We start from the raw sequence: 14,064 nt of genomic DNA on the forward strand, positions 1-14,064 counted from the left end.
AATGTGCAAAATTACTTTTCTTCCAACATTCAGAGAGTTTTGTTGGGTACAGCTATGGTACAAATTGTGCATAACGGAGTTACTTATTCAGCTCGTGCCTTGTTTGATTCTGGTTCTGAAGGCACATTCATCACAGAACAATTATTTAATAAAATTAAGTTGCCATACCAGCGCACAAATGCACAAGTTTCAGGTTTAAATAATTCTAATTCTGCCAGTGTCCGCTTTTGTTCTTCCACAACAGTCCGGTAATCTTCCCAGCAATTCTCTTCCGGCATCGTCCTTCAAAGATCTTCCTAATATGGCGTTGGCTGATCCACATTTTTTCAAGAGCACTCAAGTCGATTTGCTTTTTGGAAGCGACGTTCTACCGTCTCTGATGCTTTCAAATTCAATGTCTGGGATTTGTGGCTCTCTTCTTGCTCAAGAGACTATCTTCGGATGGATCTTGACAGGTCCAATTGGCAATATTTCGTCCAGGTCAGTCAACATTGTTTCAAATTTCTGCAAAATCTCTTCGCATAAAGAGGTTTCACGTCTCCTATCTCCTTCCGATCATTGTTGTGAAGATCTTTTCAAATCGACTACTACCAATTCACTTCCAGTTCATCCTGATGATTTCAAGAGTTCAGTTCCCGACGTGGAAGTTCATGATTTCCAGTTGGCAAAACTCGGTGTAAATTCAGCACCTTACCTTACTCGTTGGGAAAAACCTAAGCCCCATGTCAGCGTCGATTCTATAGTAGCCGTCACCGATGACAATCTTCCACCGAACGCGTGGCGCCTTGGGCGCATTTCAAAAGTATACATGGGTTCAGACGGACGTGTACGAGTCGCGGATGTAGTAACCCAACGGGGAACTATAACCCGGCCCATCACGAAACTCGTCGTAATATCCGCCCAAAACTAGTACTTTTTTCTAGTACTATTCATTCGTTCTGATGTCCAAGCTATAACAATCCGTTATATTCGTTCTGATGTCCAATCTATAACAATCCGTTATATTCTTTCTGATGCCCAATATATAACAATCCGTCATATTCGTTCCTGCTACGTATACTAGAGCCATATGTCCAGCGATCTACCCAACCCGTGCTATATCCATCGCCCGCTCCAGAGAACCAGAACCCGGCGTATTCTTGCCGCATCTACCAAAGCTGTCATCCCTTGATCCTGATCGTCGCTTTGGAGACTCCTGCCATCCTTCCATATTACAATAGCGATTCCAGATGCTTTGAACACACCTTCGTGGACATTATATTCCAAGGCACCACATTCAGTGAAGTTCCAGTGCAGCTTTTACTATAGTTACTTCTATTCTGAAGTAACTCGTTTCTATTCTGAAACATTATTATTTCTATTCTGAAATAATACGTCTCTATTCTGAGACTGAACATTCTGAATTCTAAAGAAAAATTTGCACTGATCTGTTTTTATTTCTATTTCTATGAACGAAACACAAACTTTCCTTTTCAGCTGCATATACATACATTATACATAATATATTCAAATTTTTCCTTTCAATAACTTTAATAACGTCCATATTTCATTGTAATCCGTAAAAGTACATACGACATGAAATTCCTGTATTTTCTTTCATTGCAGCCAGACTGCAAAGTAGGCGGTGATGTTAATGTCCTGTGTCCTAGATGCCCTTTTTGGCTTCTGGCAACTCAGACTTTCCGACATTCTATGTAATTATTTTCCTTCGCACTACCGCTCACCTACACATACATGCATGCGTTCTGTCGTCTGTGTTTTCTCGGACTTTCATACTTTCCTTTTGTTCAATCATAAATCAATTCTAATTCAACCATTGTTACGTTCGGTAAGATCGATTTCCAATCAACTTTCTTTCTATTCAATAAAACAACAACTTCCTGTTCAAATTCATACATTGATTCTGTCTGTGTTTTTCTTTTCATCTATTTCACGCAATCCAATCTGGGAGAAATATTGTGTTCCACTTCTACAGGTAAACATCCAACGTCAATTCTTGGTGTTTTCAGAGACTATATACAAAAATTTAAAACCACAAAGATTGAGCAACGATTTTATCTTTTATCCCAAGAATGTTTTTTTCTAGATGCTGTTTATAAGCCAAAGTATTGGACGTAATATGCTACAAACGTTCAACAAATACAAATAAACGTTATGTTCTGAACTCAGTAACACTTACAATCAGCCTAAAATTACAACTAAACGCTTAAACAACACCTTAAAACTTAACAGAAAATTGCACAAAAAGCCTAACGTGTTCATTATTTTTATGCTTTAAAATATGTTGGTCAATAAGTATATTAATGTAGTTAAATAATTCTCCATAATACATCCTCCAAATACTTTACATACTCCTTGAAAATATTAAAACAGTTTAAAATTTTACTCAAAAATAAAAAAATGTATAACATAAACTAATATCCTATGGAATGAAAATCATTTCGGGTGTGGGGGGCCCCGAGGTTTCCGGCTACGTCGGTGCTCTACACTTATTTATATAATTGCGAAGTTTCCCTTGTTCCTTTGGGGATGTTGTGGAAATATAAGTTTGTATGTATGTACGATTGCGACACGTTATATATTATTTTCATAATTTCGTAATAGACAGATGGACCATTTAGGCTATTTGTGCTATTTTTTATATAATTTTATTGTAATTTTTTATTATAATAAAAATGTCAAATAAATAAAATGTCAAATAAATAAATAAATGTTATTTTTCGCCAATTTTTGCACTGGCTGAGATCACTTTTTTCGAATTGTAACCATGGTACCCTCCTTCCATTCCTTGGGAGAGATATTTGTCTCACACACGTCTCTTATCATTAGCGTAATAGCTTGCGCAATGTGTTTTGCCCCCATACCGAAATAGTTTCAGGATTTGTTGTCTCGACCTGCTGCCTTGCCACTTCTAAGTTGCTTCATAGTTGTTAATACTTCTTCATACGAAGGTGGATACCTACTTAGGTCCTTCTCGGGTTTGCGCCGCAATGTGCAAATAGAAGTACATTTCTGAGTCTCATTATCTGCTGGAGAACTGACGCCTATGACCTACGATTTCGGGCACTGAAGTCCACAAGTCTATTGCGGTTATAGTTCCTCGTCACCAAGGCCTTGTGTGTCCGCTTTAGCATTAAAATTGCCCATAATATGCTTGACATCTCCCTTCGACAGAGAGCCTTTAACTAAGTAAAATATTTCGAATCTTTTGCTTCGGTTTCCACTGTACGATTTATAAATATGTTACTGAACTTTTAAGCCTCGACATATGCCTTTATATCCCAGGAGGGTTTTTTTTAACTTTTGAGTGGTATTGTTCCGGATTTCAGCCAATGAACTTCGCTTAGTTCATAGACGTCTATACGATAATTTGACATTTCGTTCTAGACTTGGTTGATTCTCGATGTTTCAGAGAGAGTTCTTACATTCCATGTTCCAATCATAAACCGGGTTTTAAGGGTTATCAGTTCTTACATTGCTTATTGATATTTCTATAACCGGGTTGTATAAAAGTGGTGAATGAATGACTGGGCCATCGCTTCAGCACCATCCATTGTCCATAGTATATTTCCTCAGGCGCCAGAGCCTCGTTCGCATAAACAGAGGACACCACGTCTCCGGTGGACAGTGGGTGAGATTGACGTTTGAAGAGGATTGGCTAAGTGAACAAATGTTCTTCTCTCTCACATATTCGGATGAATAATATGGCAAAAATCTTAAAAATTCCCAAAATCGGAAAGTACCCTGAACCTATACGTATAAAACGTGTACCGGTACGTAGTCCATTTTAAATATCAAACATCCTAGGTGTAATAGAAACTTCGGTAAATTAGAATTGACTGAAGTTGAAGGATTGCATTTTTTTCTGAATTATCGTTTTAGGTTCTGCTTAACTACAAACACACAACTCAACTTATATATGACACCTTTGCACTTAATTTTAGGTAAAGGTAACCACGTCCTGGTTCTTAAGACGTTTGGAGGTCGGTAACATAAGGTCGGTTTATTAATAATTTCACTCGCTTGAGTTTTTTTGTAAATGTGGGTTACTAGCCCTTCTCCTGGACATATGATTTTCATCGTTCCCATATGCTTCAATTACGTTTACTTCGGTCCAATGAGTTGTCCGCGTATTTACTGGAGACACAAAATCTGTACACGCGCCCTATCAGACGGTTTTATTCTGGGAGTGTTCCCTCAATTCAGAGTAGATAAAGGGAGAATATATCAATTCAATATTGTCGGTTCCAATACTGTAGGTCCCCCATTTTATACCCTCAGCATTTATGCTACGAATATTGTCAAATATTTCATATTCCATTTCAGAAAAAAAATGATACATTTTTCGCGCAACATTCTTCTTGAGAAAATAGCCTGAAAAGTGCAAAAAAACCCCTATGCCACCGTGTGTAGTGATTGGAACGCAATATAACTCTCGAACGGATCTACCAATTCTGTCCAAAATATGGCCTTAGTAATATGTTGTGCAAACTTAGTTTAAGTTTGAAGATAAGCCATATCGGTTCACTCTTTCAGGTACCTCCCCCACAAAAGTTCAAAAATGTTCGAAAAATTGTGCGCACAATAACTCTTGATGGGAGTGACCGATTTGGTCCATGCTTTGCACATTCTAATATATCTACCAGATATAGATCAGGTTCGAATATAGACTATATTTGTTCAATCCTTCGGGTACCTCCCGCACCAAATTTTGGATTAATTCACTTTAAGACCTGCCCTTGAATCACTTTGATTTTTATTGAAACAACTTGCATTCGCTGCCTCAATTACGACAGTAAAAGATTTTTTCTGGGGCAAGTCCATACTTCTTGAGAAAACTGTCCGAAAACCTCTATGGCACCATATGTAGTGGCTAGAACCGAATACTGCGTACGTCCACACTTTGGATATCGTAATATTTCTTCGAATATTAGATGAAATTCGAAGGTGGTGCTTATAGGTCCACTCCTACCGGTACCTCCCCACAAAAGTTCGAAAATATTCGCAATATCTCACAAACGGAGCAACCGATTTGGTCCAAACATTGGATATCGAAATATTTTGTCCAAACTTAGTTCATGTTCAAATTTGAGCCCTATCGGTCCAATCCTTGGGGTACCAACCACACAAATGTCCAACATTTTTGTTTGGTAAGGGTCCGTTCGAGAATCCTATGGATATTTTTACCGGGGGTTTCCTAGTGTCCCTGTTTACAGCGATATTATGCTCTATCTATCGATATCCCCCGCAAATTTTTGAACTTTAATCCAATCCATATTTTTGGTGGTTCATACGCGCAAAATTTTGAAAACACCCCTAAATACATAAGGTTTTTTTTTGGGAAAAAAGTATTTCAATCCACACAGGCTGAAGGTATATCTCGGTCGGCAAAGCCGACTGACACTTTTTTACTTGTTTTGCTTAAATCTCCCAATAAAATAGACGGATTTTGCTTTATAGACATTCATTTTAAAGCTTTCCCGTCGAGGAAGAAAACTGGGTTGCGGAGGATATATCTCAAGGCTTCTGAAATGGAAATAGAGGTCAAATAACCCATTTTAATTTACAGTGCTGGACATATCAATGGAAACTTTTTTCAGAAAACTAAATATAATAATTTTTGACTAAGTACATTTATTCCTTAGTCAAATATACCTGCATATTTAATTTTATGCAAACATATGAAGGTATATCTAGCTAAGGAATAAATTAATTTAGTCAAAAATTATTATATATAGTTTTCGGAAAAAAGTTTCCATTGATATGTCCAGCACTGTATATGTATTTTAAAATACATGTAAATCGCGTAGTTATCAAAATCATTTTGTCCGCATGTGATTTTCATGTACAGCAATACCATATCTTTTAAGTTGTATATATTTTTCGAAATTTAATTTGGGGGCTTCGATGTAGCATTGGCTGCATCTTAGCATTAAAAACCCTTTAAAATATCGCTACAATTTTTGTCCGCATCCGATTTCAGTTTTCACCATGAACATCTATATCGATATACATACATATATCTATTTCAAGGCGATCAATCAAGATCCGAGGATGTAGCATCACACACTATTTTTTGGGATAAAATGAATGTAGGTCCCTTTTTCAGTGAAGTTTTCAAATCTCCGTTTCCGCTAAAACGAAGATGCTGCACTAGTTTTTACATTGCAGTGGATAAAATACGCGACATTTTCAAAAACAATTTTAGGTGATTTTTCTACTTTGAAATTTCTAGTAACTCGCGTTTTAGTAGATGGATTTCCACGGGGAATGATTTATTGGATCCGGAACATAAAAAAACCAAAATGTGCAATGGAGTACGAGGTATTCCAATGACAATTGCAAATATTATTATTATCCTCACGAAGTTTTGGGGGTTAATGTGGGTCTCACAGGAAAAGAAACCCATTGATGGTTGGCGTACATCCCACTTTACAATTTTTTTATTTGAGTTGTGCTGACGATGCTTTTAAATGCGTTTCAACAAAATTGACCTGTACTAATGAAGACATTCAGAGCAAAGGCGCTAAGCTAACCAATTGTAATATTTTGAATTTTACCAGCCAAAAACTTAAGCAAAGGGATTGTGGTGTAGGGTACCACATAGTCGACCCCGACCCGACTATAGCCTTGGCTTACTTGTTTACTTGTTAAATTGGTGTCCGAATATTTATATGTTATGTCACTTTTTCTGGCATCTCTCCTCCCACAAAATGTCAAAATATTAGCATGTTTTAATAGTTCACCAGGATAGAACCACCCCATGAATTTACACAAATCCTTTGTCGGATGTGGTAAACTTTTACAAAAAACTATTTTCGTTATTTTTTTGGACCTGTAGATGTCCACAGCCAACGAAACTGGACAAAACCCATTGATTTGCATTCACTTTCCAGAGATAAAATATCAATTTTTGGATTGGAAAGGTAGAAATTTGAGTTATCTTTATATTTCCTCTGTTTTGGACTTATAAACCTATCAAATGTGACTTTTTGTAATTTTATTGTAGTCTAGAAAATTTTGAACATAATCTTCTATATATATAAAAAAGGATGATGTTAGTTACTACGCTTATAACTCAGGAATGGCTGAACAGATTTTGACAATTCGCACCAATTCGGAATGGTCTCATGGCAGAAAAGGATAAAACCTAAAAAAACCGCAAAAATTTGCGAAAAATTTGCAAAAATATTTTTTCAAGAATGTCAATTTTTCCACAAATTTCTAACGAGCTTCGCGTTTGGAGTATACCTTGACACTTATTTGGACAGTTTTTGGCGAAAATCTTTTATCTATATACATATATAAAAAAGGATGATGTTAGTTACTACGCTTATAACTCAGGAATGGCTGAACAGATTTTGACAATTCGCACCAATTCGGAATGGTCTCATGGCAGAAAAGGATAAAACCTAAAAAAACCGCGAAAATTTGCGAAAAATTTGCAAAAATATTTTTTCAAGAATGTCAATTTTTCTACAAATTTCTATCGAGCTTCGCGTTTGGAGAATACCTTGACACTTATTTGGACAGTTTTTGGCGAAAATTATATATGCACCAATTGTGAGGGTCCATTGTACGCCTCTGTTTTGTCAATTTTTGAAAGTTGTATAGAATTTTTTATTCACAATCAAATCGATTTTCATTTATTTTAGTTTTGAGTTTGTAAAGATTAGTCATGGTTTCGGCCAGATTCCGATTGCAAAGATAAAGATGGTAACGCCGAACGTGGTTTCCACAGTTTTGAGGAAAAAGGTACAAATCCACAGAACTGGTGGGTTACTTGAAAAATCAAGAGCTCCAATGTAATTTCATTGGAAGTGAGGTTGTGGCATATATGTATACTTTTAAAATGTAAGTAAAAACATCTTCGAAAGATAAACTTCCGATTTATGCGGTATAAATTTTAAACGATATCCCCCCTGAAAAGTAGTATGAATTCAATCAGTTTAGTTCCCGAAGAGCCTGAAGCCAATTACAAATGGCCAAATACATACATATGTAAACTAGGGTTATAACTTTTTTGCAAATATCAAAAATACCACCGCATAGCCGTGTAGAGCATAAAAAACTACTATAAAAAATGGAGTCATTCTTTTTCTATCGCGAAAAAAATTTCTGCACCAAATGCATTGAAGTTCAGTAATGCATTATTTAATTTTATTTGTTATAATGACATTTACGTTTTGTATAATAACTTATTAATAGTTTTGATAATATTTAAAATCAATATCAAACCATTCTGGACCAATTTGTTATCAAATCGCTATATTTCAGAGCATTAAATGCACCTTTGACAATATTGAATTTTTTTGTTTTTCTTTATAGCCTCGCGAATTTTATGTTTATATTTATTGTACCTATCGGACAAGAGAATATGTGGTCATTAGTAACGAATTTGCGAAAGTTACAGGCTGTTTTTAATGACTTTGTCTGTGAGAATCGTATTTGTTTTCTATAAATATTTATTTTAACAAAGCAATTTTAAATTTTTAAATAGAAAAAATACCAAAGAGGCTTTAGTAATCGCAGTCGGTTCGGAAACTTTTTTCACCGAATCGAACTCAAACACGCATTTTCGTTATCAGGACAATATTCCGCACATGGTACTGGCGTGGTATTTTTTTGGTTATGGCCCTAATGTACACTGGTACTGTTGGTACACTGTATGTATGTTTGGTTATAGCCCTAATGTACACTGGTACTGTTGGTACACTGTATGTAAGTACATCGAAAAAGGATGATATTCAAAATTGGAAAGAAAAAAAAAAAACAAGAAATCGGAGGTACTGGAGATTTCTTGGTCGAATTATCTGACAAATATTCTTTATCAGGCGACATAAGTAGGTAAATACTTATTAAACGTTAATTAGTTTGTGATATTAATTTGACTATGTTATTTACGAAATTAAATATAGGGTGACAACAGTCACGTGTTAGTGTGACAACACTTCAAGCATCCGAAACACTCAAAGAACGGCAACTAATAGAATAGCTCTGTTAACAAGGATCAATGTACCAAGTACTGGATTGTACAGTCTCAGCCAAACTTCAATTACCGCATTTGTCCGTGTTACCAGAGCCATTGCATCTAATTCCGAACTTGGAATGCAAGTAGAATTCGGGAGATCACGTTAAACAGAGAAGTCAGAAAAAAAGCAGACGAAGGTGGTTGCCTGATAGCGATAGGTTAATTGATTAAAACGCAAATTTAAATAAGCACTATATGCAGCATTAAATTCAAATTCCTACGTTCGCATTCCTTCCTTCGTATTCAATTGCTTGAGTGAAATATAGTGTTCAGTGGTGAAAACAAGAATTGCAGAAACCATCGATTATGAAACGAATAGGGGAGTTATGATATTATTTTGCTTCAACTGTGCTACCAAGTATTTTTATTTATATTGCAAAACGTGTTATTTGCTTAAAAATATATCTTAGTCCCGATTTAGAGTGCCTACTTTTTTCGCGGCTATTGTCGGTTTATAGGAGAGAGAGTCGAGGAAAATAGAAACACTTTGCATCTCAGTACCTGATAGTTGTAGAAAGTACAATTGTCGAAAGTACAATTATCTAATGTACATCTGCTTCAAAGATCGTCCTAAACAGTTCAAAACAAAGAAATATTTGCCATTGAACAAGGTGATAGCAATAATAGTATTATAGGTTTGAAACAAAGCCATCAAGTTCTGTACCTAACAAACTGCGAGACGAAGTTCGCCGGGTCCCCTAGTTCAGTATAAAATTTTGACTTTGTAAATTGTTTCTACCGATTTCTTCATATGAATATTTGTTGGAGCCCTAAGCATAGATTTTCATCAAATTCCAAGACCCTAATACACATTTTTTGCACAATATTTGTTGGCAATCAACACTCACGGCCTTTATTTATAATTATAAATAGTTTTATGTAAAAGTTTACCACATCCGACAAAGGATTTGTGTAAATTCTTGGGGTGGTTCTTTCCTGGTGAATATTTTGACATTTTTTTCATAAAGCGAGTAAAAAGTACCTTTAAAACGCATATGTGAAACATGTTAGGTATTGAAAATAGCGGCTACTATATACTCTACATCTCCACAAAAATACCATTTACAATTCCTCTCCTGTCGTCAGATATAACGGTAATTGTAGGCAAATATTGTTTGGTTCTATTCAGATGAACCGGAGTGTATGTACATCTTCTGTAACGCGATTACCAGGCATTGACACCGTAACATTGTTTAGATGCCACAAACATTTGGCAAAAACTCAGAGTGCCTATAAAAATAACAACTACCACTGACGACTGCATTTTTGACTTTGAATACATATATTGATTTTTTTTTATTCCATATTGAAAAACAGATTTAAATTGTTTGATTTTATCACCAAACCACAATTGTACAAACAAACAGTAAATTATAAAATCAGTATTTGCAATAATTGGTAAGGTAACCTATCCAATAACTACACATATCAACCGCCTATAATATTGGCACAATTTTGTTCACTTTTACATGCTCCTGGGGTACTTGTCCACTCTGTGAATATTAAAACAAATAATCATAAGTATTTTAATCTCAATGTTGAATATCACCAAACTTACTTTCTCCTCTTTGACATTTTCTCAGTTCTAAATAACAACTATTTCCAAATGTACATCTCCGGTGTTCCTGTTGGCCTTTTCCTGCGAAAACACCACAAACAGGTTGGAAGTCTTGCAAACACATAATATTACATTTTTTAGCTTCGACAGGAGTAGTACCTATATAACAGAATGTTCCGAGAACAATAAAAAATGCAGCAGATGTTATGAAATGCATTTTACTTTATGAAACAATTCATGATCACACTTTTTACTTAAATACTGTTCGATTTCGAAATCAATAAAATAAACATTTATGAAAATCATTAGTCATTCAATAAAAACCACAATTATACAATAAATTATTTAAACTCTTGGTGATTATAGGAACGTTTATAAAATATATATGTAAGTACTAGGGTGGTTTTAAAAAATCGATGTCGGATTTTTTTATGTGGCACCCCCCTAAAGAGTTTAGTTTTGTTAAATTTAAAGTTGAAAATTCACCTTTGGTCCCATACAAGTTCCTATGGAAACTTTGAGGCCGATTGTGCTCAAACTTTTGGAAATCTTAAAATCTAATAAATCTAAACACATTAGGGGAGCGCCGCATTAAAAATTGGACATGGATTTTTCCCTTTGAGTTAAACGTTTTATATTAAGTTTGATTTTCTGTTTGTAACGCAATGAAATAATCGTTAGCGATCCTATAAAGTAAATGAGGATTTCTGAGTGAAATCGGACACTTTTTGAAAATGAGGTTTTTGTTCTCCTTTGTTTTTTGCTGTGGTGATGCGCTCATCCGCAAAACATTTTAGTATATTTTCAGATTTTTTTACTAAAGGTTCCAGAGATGTCTCGTTTTGAAAAAGTAGAATTCTGTAAAAACTATATGCATAGAAATAATCATAACTTCTTTAATATTGTACAATTTAAATGCTTTTGGATAAAATGAAATGTTTTTAGACTTGGCAAAAAATATTGGGTTTCAAAGTTGATTTGCGTGGAAGCTGTGGCTATATTTATGTTAAAAAATGGGTAAAAATGGGTTGAAGCCAACGTGTCTTTTTTTGTTTTCTCTCGATTTGTGATTAAACCACACTTTTTACGATTTTCCCGTTAAAGTAAAAGTAGAAGGCAACTAAATAAGGATCGTCTCACTAGTGTATAACTTCTCAAAATTTGATCTGCGTCTACCATTAAATGATGCTGACATTTTGAAGCCAGATTTTAAGTGTTTTTTGAAATTTTCTTATAATTTCGTTCCGCAAACAGGTTTTTCAAAAAATCATATATAGGAATGAAGAACTCACGATTCTGATTTATTTGATATATGTGTCGTGAATGTAGCCTACACAGCTTCAGAGAAATCTGTATCCAAATACGAAAATTTTGTGTGAACAAATTTCTAAAAATCATATTTTTCGGGCCTAATTTTTACAATTGGCATTCGATTTACTCGTACTTGATTGCAAATTTTTGATTTTTACGTTGCGGATCTAATAAATCAATACTCGTGAAATTCCATCTACTAAAACACGAGATACGAGAAATTCCAAGGTAGGAAAATTACCTAATATTGTTTTTGAAAATATCGCGCATTTTATCGCGTATTCTGTCGGCAGCTTGCACTGCTATGAAAAAACTAGTGCAGGATCTTCCTTTTTGCGGAAACAAAGATTTAAAAACTTCACTGATAAGGGAACTACATTCATTTTATCCCAAAAATAGTGTGTGATGCTACATCCACGGTTCTTGACTGATTGCCTTGAAATAGGTATATATCGATGCAGATTTTCATGGTGACACTAAAACCGGATGCGGAACGAAATTGTATGAACTTTGGGAAAATTAGCTATGTTTTATAGGTTTTTTAATGCTAAGATGCAGCCGATGCTACATCTTAGCGTCCAAATTATATTTCGAAAAATATATACAAATTAAAAGATATGGTCTTGCTGTACATGAAAATCACATGCGGACAAAACGATTTTGATAATTACGCGATTTACACATATTTTAATAATGCATATAAGTTAAAGCGGTTTATTTGAACTCTGTTTCCGTTTAAGAAGTCTAATGATTTATATCAACAACCCGATAACTTTCCTCAATGGGAAACCTTCTATGTGAATGTAGATAAAGCAAAATCCACCCATTTTCTTGGGAGTTTCAAGAAAAATAAAAGAAGTACTCTTATAGAATTTTTCCAATATGTTCGACTCTAGAATGCGTGTGAAAACTATTATTCCAAACCAAAATTAGTTTTTTGTAACACAAATATGTGTTTATTTTGGCTATAATATCCTAACTACTATCCCGATGATTATAAGTTTGGTCTCATTTGATTCCCCGTGAAGTCTTTATTTAAAACTGTTACTTTTTTGTAATTTTTGACGGGTATATGGTGCTATATTTTCAAAAAATTCGGATTACATTTAAAATTTTGTCAATTTTTTGTAAATTCCGCGAATGCTGAGAAACATTTTACAAGTATTATGCAATCTACTTAATGACGTCACTTCGTGATAACTTTTTAGTGACAATTGTGCTCAATAAAATAATTAGCGTGTTTATAATATTTTTTTCTTAAAAGCAGAAGTAAAACCGCGATAACATTTGTCCGCAACAACCAAAAATTTGCTCGCGAGCGGATTTGTACTGGGGAATTTTTTCTTAACCTATGTACCAAAAATCGTTAATGTAGCGCGAAAAGAAAAAATTCAACTTTTTGGAAATGGAATATGAAATAATTGGCAGTTTTGCCCATATACACTTTCATACGGGCAAAATGTGCCTCATCGAAATAATGGTTTTAGACCCCAAGTATGTTTGGACGAAATGTGTTTCAGACAATTTGGAGTCGATTGAGCAATGTCCGTCCGTCTGTCTGTCTGTCTGGAGCGCACGATAACTCTCGATTCGGTTCAAATTTTGGCTTTCGTAATATTTTGTCCAAACTTAGTTTAAGTTCGAAGATGAGCTATATCGGTCCACTCCTTCCGGTACCTCCCCCACAAAAGTTCGAAAATGTTCGGAAAATTTGTACGCACGATAACTCTTGAAGGGTGTAACCGATTTGTTCCATACTTTGCCCATCGTGGAGCGTGTACCAGACTTAGATCAGGTTTTAATATGGACTCAATCGGTCCACTCCGTCGGGTACCTCCCACACAAAATTTTGGAAAAGTTCAGTTTAGGAACATCTCTCGAATCGCTTTGATTTTTGCTTTAGCAACTTGTATTCACTGCCCTCCATACGACGGTATAAGTTTCATCAGGGGCAAGTACATACTTCCTAAGAAAATAGCCTGAAAGTTGCAAAAAACCCCTATGACACCGTGTGAGGAGGTTGGAGGGCAAAATAACTCTCGAACAGGTCTGCCGATTCGATCCAAAGTTTGGCCTTAGTAATATTTTGTCCAAACATAGTTTAAGTTCGAAGATAAGCCATATCGGTCCACTCCTTCAGGTACCTCCCCCACAAAAGTTCAAA

The 14,064-nt window shown here is 35.2% G+C and overlaps 1 long non-coding RNA gene across 1 annotated transcript; it reads right to left on the reverse strand.

Annotated features, from left to right (window-relative positions):
* Positions 1 to 10,290: 10,290 nt before the first annotated feature.
* LOC141391163 (uncharacterized) lies at positions 10,291 to 10,821 on the reverse strand. The gene is made up of 2 exons (XR_012409577.1): positions 10,590 to 10,821; positions 10,291 to 10,524 (listed from the first exon to the last, which is right to left on the reverse strand). It is a non-coding gene; the product is annotated as an uncharacterized lncRNA (long non-coding RNA).
* Positions 10,822 to 14,064: the final 3,243 nt, after the last annotated feature.

This window comes from Musca autumnalis, unplaced genomic scaffold (assembly GCF_047663935.1).
Source record: "Musca autumnalis isolate F117 unplaced genomic scaffold, ASM4766393v1 scaffold_1, whole genome shotgun sequence".
NCBI lineage: Eukaryota > Metazoa > Arthropoda > Insecta > Diptera > Muscidae > Musca > Musca autumnalis.